The 6,944-nt window shown below is 46.0% G+C and overlaps 1 non-coding gene across 1 annotated transcript; it reads left to right on the top strand.

Annotated features, from left to right (window-relative positions):
• Window positions 1-74, top strand: TRNAT-UGU (transfer RNA threonine (anticodon UGU)). Its single transcript has one exon. It is a non-coding gene; the product is annotated as a tRNA-Thr (tRNA).
• Window positions 75-6,944: the final 6,870 nt, after the last annotated feature.

The raw sequence follows: 6,944 nt of genomic DNA, 5'->3' as shown, positions 1-6,944 counted from the left end.
GGCACCATGGCTTAGTAGGTTAAAGCACCTGTCTTGTAAACAGGAGATCCTGGGTTCAACTCCCAGTGGTGTCTTGTTGTATAGCTTTTGTCTCCTCTGCTCATGTTTTCCTCTGTCTTCCTAGGAAACAGAAGAGACCTCCCTTGGCAATGTAAGTAATTGCTTCCTAAGGAAAAGGCTTCTTTGCAGAGGAGCGTTGGAGAGAATCAAATCACCAGCCTGGAGTTGATGAAAAGGCTATTGGTGTTGGGAAGGAGGTTGCTTTGACTGCAATTGCTATGACACCAGAGCTTGTGTCCCATGCCCATGCAATTCACTAGAAATGTCTATGCACAGAGACCCTTCTAGAGGGTTCTCTGTAGGGCTTGCAGGAAATGGAGAATTACTGTCCTTTCACCTTTCATTAAATTGTTGATGAAAGATGGAGCAGTTACGGGAGAAGTCCCAGAGAGTGGCACCGTGGGAGAGCTTGCCAATAAACCTGCTGCATAAAGAGAAAATTCAGGATCCAGCATCCAGTGCTGCCTTGCTGAACGTGCCTCCTCTTGTCACCTTTTGGTCAATGTTTTTTGTTCACGGAGAAACCCGCCTTTGACTAGCCATACACATGCTTGCAAAAGGAACAGGTCTTTTTGCTGACAAGTGTTGAAAGGAGGCATCAGATGAACATGGAAACAAGGTAAAGGTTGCTGTAACTCATCTTCAGGCATGGCTGTTGAATCTGGGCTGCCTCTTACAATACTGTGCTAGTGACAAGTAGCAAAACCCCTCCAGGTGCTGTGATCACTTGGCCAACAACATGCCGTGACACACTATGGACACGCTATTGTCCATGTTAAAGAGCTTTCCCTCAACCCTCCCGCTTCCCTGGTTCTAGTCAGACAAGCAGCAAAAGGCCAGAAGTCCAAAGCACAGACAATGCGATGTTTATTGGGGTTAGTTTCCAAGCAATCATATTTCGGAGCTATTCACACCACTTGGGCTTATCTCTATACGCCAATAGAGTCTGTTCCCCAGTGTTCCCTTCCAAGCTCTCATGCCACAGAGCATTTACCCTGTATCCCCCTTCCCAGCTCTGACGCCGCAGAGCCTTGCCTGTGTCCCTGTTTCCCGTCCCCCCCCTTAGCAAGCATGATTCCAATTTCCCCTCCACTTCCTGTTTGACCCCAGTTTATATATTATTCTCAGCTATACCTTAACCAATCGTTTTACTGAAATTTAACTAACCAATCCTAACGTATCATAACATAATTCTCTAACCAACTATATCCCACTACCTTAATTAACTTACATCTAGCAAAATTAATTATAGAGCAGACAGAAACAAATAGCGAACCAGACAGATTAACAATAGAAAACTGGGGGGCATAAAGATAAAACATACAGAAATGAGGGTTTCACAGCCACAACCATTGATAAGTGATTTCTTGCCAGACAGGATGCTGGCAAACGAAGTTTTCTTTAACCATCTTAAGATCCGTTCCTTTATCTAGTGGTGATGGGCACTCTCTGGACAGGATCTTCTTCCTAACCGCTCAATACCACCTTATTTCAGTGTGTCTGGTTTGGGATGTGACAATGTGACCGTACGCTTCCCAGCTTATGGCTGCCCCTGCTGCTTAGCCAAAGGGCTTAGCCTAAGAACAAGGTCTCCGACTATCCTAGTGAAAGCAGGCCCATACACAGGTGGACTGTGATTTTGATTCTTCGTTTTTATACCCCTGTAACTAGCTAAGTGATAAAAATACACCTAAGTGCTATAGCAGTCTCACATGTAGATGGAGCGAAGCCAGAGCTGGCTCCGGTTCGCACTGTGGATGCTCACACACAGAAACAACAGCGATGACAACACACTAACATTTCTGTAGTTCACAGGATTTGAACCTGCGTCAGGGGGACCCCCACAAGGGATTTTAAATCCATCACCTTAACCACTCGGACACAACTATTTGATGGACAGCTGCTTAGCTACACTATGATTCTGTTCTCAGAGAATTATCCCTTCAAATTGCTTGCTCAGACCAGCTTCCCCAGCACAAGTGTGTCCATGGCGGAACAGAGAGAATTTCTGCCCATTTCTCTTCCGGCTGGAGCATGATCGGAGTATGTTTGTGGTTAATGACTTTGCAATAGATTGTTGTTCATTCCCCACTTCGAGAAGTCAGACAGTCCCTTTCCTATTCAAATCTCCAGCACATCGCTTCAAGAGCAGGGGTCAGGATTTCTCTGGGGCACTGTCAGGGATGCAGGTAGCTACATCCCCTCTGTCTGACTATTGCCATTGTAGGAGAGAAGGTTTCAATGGAATTGAATGCCCTGGCTCAGACAAGAGACACAGGGAGGTTTTACTGTTCATGGATCTGTGCAAAGGAAATTGTGTTTCTGTGTGAAATTGAGGAGGGAAATAAAACATTCATGTGGCGGCCCAATGCCCTAAGGAATGTGAGCGAAGGACTCGGGCTGAGAAATGATTTAACGGGTTTGTATCAATTTCTTGCCCTGATTAAAAACTATGGCTAAAAGGCAGCCTTTGTTGTTAGTACTGCTACCTGTGTAGGGACACCCGGGTGGGTGTCAAGTCCATGGCCTTAACCAGGGGTAGTCGATTATTTTATCAAGGTCCAAATTTCTTGGTCAAGGTATAGTCATGGTCTAGATTCCAGAGAAAATAATACACTGATGATAATAAGTATAGAAAAAATTTTGCAATCACTATGGGCATAACTGTGATGATTGTAAAAAGAAAAGGAGTACTTGTGGCACCTTAGAGACTAACCAATTTATTTGAGCATAAGTTTTCGTGAGCTACAGCTCACTTCATCGGATGCATATTGTGGAAAGTTTAGAAGATCTTATATACACACAAAGCATAAAAAAATACCTCCTCCCACCCCACTCTCCTGCTGGTAATAGTTTATCTAAAGTGATCACTCTCCTTACAATGTGTATGATAATCAAGGTGGGCCATTTCCAGCACAAATCCAGGTTTTCTCACCCCCCCAACACAAAAACTCACTCTCCTGATGGTAATACCTTATCCAAAGTGACCACTCTCCTTACATTGTGTATGATAATCAAGGTGGGCCATTTCCAGCGCAAATCCAGGGTTTAACAAGAATGTCTGGGGGGGGGTAGGAAAAAACAAGGGGAAATAGGCTACCTGGCATAATGACTAAGCCACTCCCAGTCTCTAGAAAAGCCTAAGTTAATTGTATCCAATTTGCAAATGAATTCCAATTCAGCAGTTTCTCGCTGGAGTCTGGATTTGAAGTTTTTTTGTTGTAAAATAGCGACTTTCATGTCTGTAATCGCGTGACCAGAGAGATTGAAGTGTTCTCTGACTGGTTTATGAATGTTATAATTCTTGACATCTGATTTGTGTCCATTTATTCTTTTACGTAGAGACTGTCCAGTTTGACCAATGTACATGGCAGAGGGGCATTGCTGGCACATGATGGCATATATCACATTGGTGGATGTGCAGGTGAAGGAGCCTCTGATAGTGTGGCTGATGTTCTTCGGCCCTGTGATGGTGTCCCTTGAATAGATATGTGGGCACAGTTGGCAACGGGCTTTGTTGTAAGGATAGGTTCCTGGGTTAGTGGTTCTGTTGTGTGGTATGTGGTTACTGGTGAGTATTTGCTTCAGGTTGGGGGGCTGTCTGTAGGCAAGGACTGGCCTGTCTCGCAAGATTTGTGGGAGTGTTGGGTCATCCTTCAGGATAGGTTGTAGATCCTTAATAATGCGTTGGAGGGGTTTTAGTTGGGGGCTGAAGGTGACGGCTATTGGCGTTCTGTTATTTTCTTTGTTAGGCCTGTCCTGTAGTAGGTGACTTCTGGGAACTCTTCTGGCTCTGTCAATCTGTTTCTTCACTTCCGCAGGTGGGTATTGTAGTTGTAAGAATGCTTGATAGAGATCTTGTAGGTGTCTGTCTCTGTCTGAGGGGTTGGAGCAAATGAGGTTCTATTGCAGAGTTTGGCTGTAGACAATATATCGTGTGGTGTGGTCAGGGTGAAAGCTGGAGGCATGTAGGTAGGAATAGCGGTCAGTAGGTTTCCGGTATAGGGTGGTGTTTATATGACCATCGTTTATTAGCACTGTAGTGTCCAGGAAGTGGATCTCCTGTGTGGACTGGACCCGGCTGAGGTTGATGGTGGGATGGAAATTGTTGAAATCATGGTGGAATTCCTCAAGAGCTTCTTTTCCATGGGTCCAGATGATGAAGATGTCATCAATATAGCGCAAGTAGAGTAGGGGCATTAGGGGACGAGAGCTGAGGAAGCGTTGTTCTAAATCAGCCATAAAAATGTTGGCATACTGTGGGGCCATGCGGTTACCCATAGCAGTTCCGCTGATCTCAAGGTAAACATTGTCCCCAAATGTAAAATAGTTATGGGTAAGGACAAAGTCACAAAGTTCAGCTGTTACTCTGAAACCTGTGATGATTGTGTCGTGTTTCACTCTATATCTTGTGCCACCACCTTTCACTTTAGCCTTGTCATTTACCAAGGGTAAAAACTAACCATCTCTTCAGACACAAGGGAGTGTTTGTGTTCATTCCTGCGAGCTACACAAGGGTTTGATGTTGCTGCTTTCAATCCTCCGGCTCTTCCGGGACTAGGAACAATTCAGGCTGTCACTGAACTGAAGGAGGGAGATCATTTTTTGACAGGGAGAGGGATGCCTCCTCTTAAAGGTGTTTGTCTCACTGGCAGCCCTGGTTCCCAGGTCTCTCCTGAGGGAAGAAATTTTTGATGTAAAATACTAAAACTTTTAAGGTAGAGGAGGGAAAGGTGATGGCCACATGATGGGGCCGGTCTGAACCACAACATGGTTCTTTCACGTGGGATGACTCTGAACACTGACTGATCTCCATGCCCTTGGATTTGAAGAGATGTTTAGTTTTGCACTTGGTAGACTACAAGGCTGAAGCAATTTTATGGATGGTGACACTATGATTGAAGGGTTATTTAATGTTGTAAAAATTGGTAAAAACACTTAGCTTAAACTTGAGCTGCCTGTTATTAAAGGCTGATTTCCCCACGTCAGTTCCATCAGCTCTTCTAGTATTGCCCTGGGTTGTCTCATGCCTCGGTGGGAAGTAAAGGGAATCATCCCATGCTGCCCTTGGCTCCAGGCTGATTTATCCGGGAAGGGGACGTGGAATTGATTTGTTTGCTGTTGAGAAGGGAGCCAGGCTAGTTCTCAGGGAACGAGAACTCCCAGCATCTTTAGCAAAGCTTTCGACACGGTCTCCCACAGTATTCTTGTCAGCAAGTTAAAGAAGTATGGGCTGGATGAATGCACTATAAGGTGGGTAGAAAGTTGGCTAGATTGTCGGGCTCAACGGGTAGTGATCAATGGCTCCATGTCTAGTTGGCAGCTGGTATCAAGTGGAGTACCCCAAGGGTCGGTCCTGGGGCCGGTTTTGTTCAATATCTTCATAAATGATCTCGAGGATGGTGTGGATTGCACTCTCAGCAAATTTGCGGATGATACGAAACTAGGAGGAGTGGTAGATACGGTGGCAGGTAGGGATAGGATACAGAGGGACCTAGACAAATTGGAGGATTGGGCCACAAGAAATCTGATGAGGTTCAACAAGGATAAGTGCAGGGTCCTGCACTTAGGACGGAAGAATCCAATGCACCGCTACAGACTAGGGAACGAATGGCTAGGCAGCAGTTCTGTGGAAAAGGAGCTAGGGGTGACAGTGGATGAGAAGCTGGATATGAGTCAACAGTGTGCCCTTGTTGCCAAGAAGGCCAATGGCATTTTGGGATGTATAAGTAGGGGCATAGCCAGCAGATGGAGGGATGTGATCGTTCCCCTCTATTGGACATCGGTGAGGCCTCATCTGGAGTACTGTGTCCAGTTTTGGGCCCCACACTACAAGAAGGATGTGGATAAATTGGAGAGAGTCCATGAAGGGCAACAAAAATGATTAGGGGTCTGGAACACGTAAGTTATGAGGAGAGGCTGAGGGAACTGGGATTGTTTAGTCTGCAGAAGGGAAGAATGAGGGGGGATTTGATAGCTGCTTTCAACTACCTGAAAGGGGGTTCCAAAGAGGATGGTTCTAGACTATTCTGAGTGGCAGAAGATGGCAGGACAAGGAGTAATGGTCTCAAGTTGCAGTGGGGGAGGTTTAGGTAGGATATTAGGAAAAACTTTTTCACTAGGAGGGTGGTGAAACACTGGAATGCGTTACCTAGGGAGGTGGTTGAATCTCCTTCCTTAGAAGTTTTTAAGGTCAGGCTTGACAAAGCTCTGGCTGGGATGATTTAATTGGGGATTGGTCCTGCTTTGAGCAGGGGGTTGGACTAGATGACCTCCTGAGGTCACTTCCAACCCTGGTATTCTATGATTCTATGATTCCCAGCCCAAGCCATGCTGCTGCCCTGTCCCAGCCTCTGTCCCCCTGGGGGCCCTGCATGTCTGACTCGAGAGCATGCGGGGAGCAGCAGCTGACGCAGAGGACAGTCTGGGCTGGGCAAGTGCTAGGAGCTCAGCTCCAGAGGCTCCCTGCTCAGGAGAAAACAATCAGTCCCCGTCCCCACCCCAGGATAGCAGCCGGGAGCTAAGGGCAGGGCTGAGTGGGGGTTTCTCTTTTTTCTCTTCCTGGAGTGAGCAGGCACCTGGGGGGGTTTCTAGCAGAGCAGTTGGAACTGAATTGGGGAACCAGCTTTTAATAACGGGCAGCTCAGGTTCAGACTAATTTTGTTACAATTTTCTCTATAATGTAAAAAAAATCGAAAGTAAACGGGCAACAATTATTGGAACTCTTCTCTGCTAGTGTTCCCTGCCATAGAACGAAATGGCTTTGTGACTTTTCATGATGTGGGAGTCAGGTTCCCTCACTGTTCAGAGTCAATGTGCACAGAAGAAGCCTTTTGTGTTTCATTTCTTGTGTTTCATTTCATTTCTGCTGCTATCGTGTGGCC

This window comes from Eretmochelys imbricata, chromosome 28 (genome assembly GCF_965152235.1).
Source record: "Eretmochelys imbricata isolate rEreImb1 chromosome 28, rEreImb1.hap1, whole genome shotgun sequence".
Classification (NCBI taxonomy): domain Eukaryota; kingdom Metazoa; phylum Chordata; order Testudines; family Cheloniidae; genus Eretmochelys; species Eretmochelys imbricata.
This window is presented reverse-complemented; position numbering and strand designations above follow the sequence as displayed.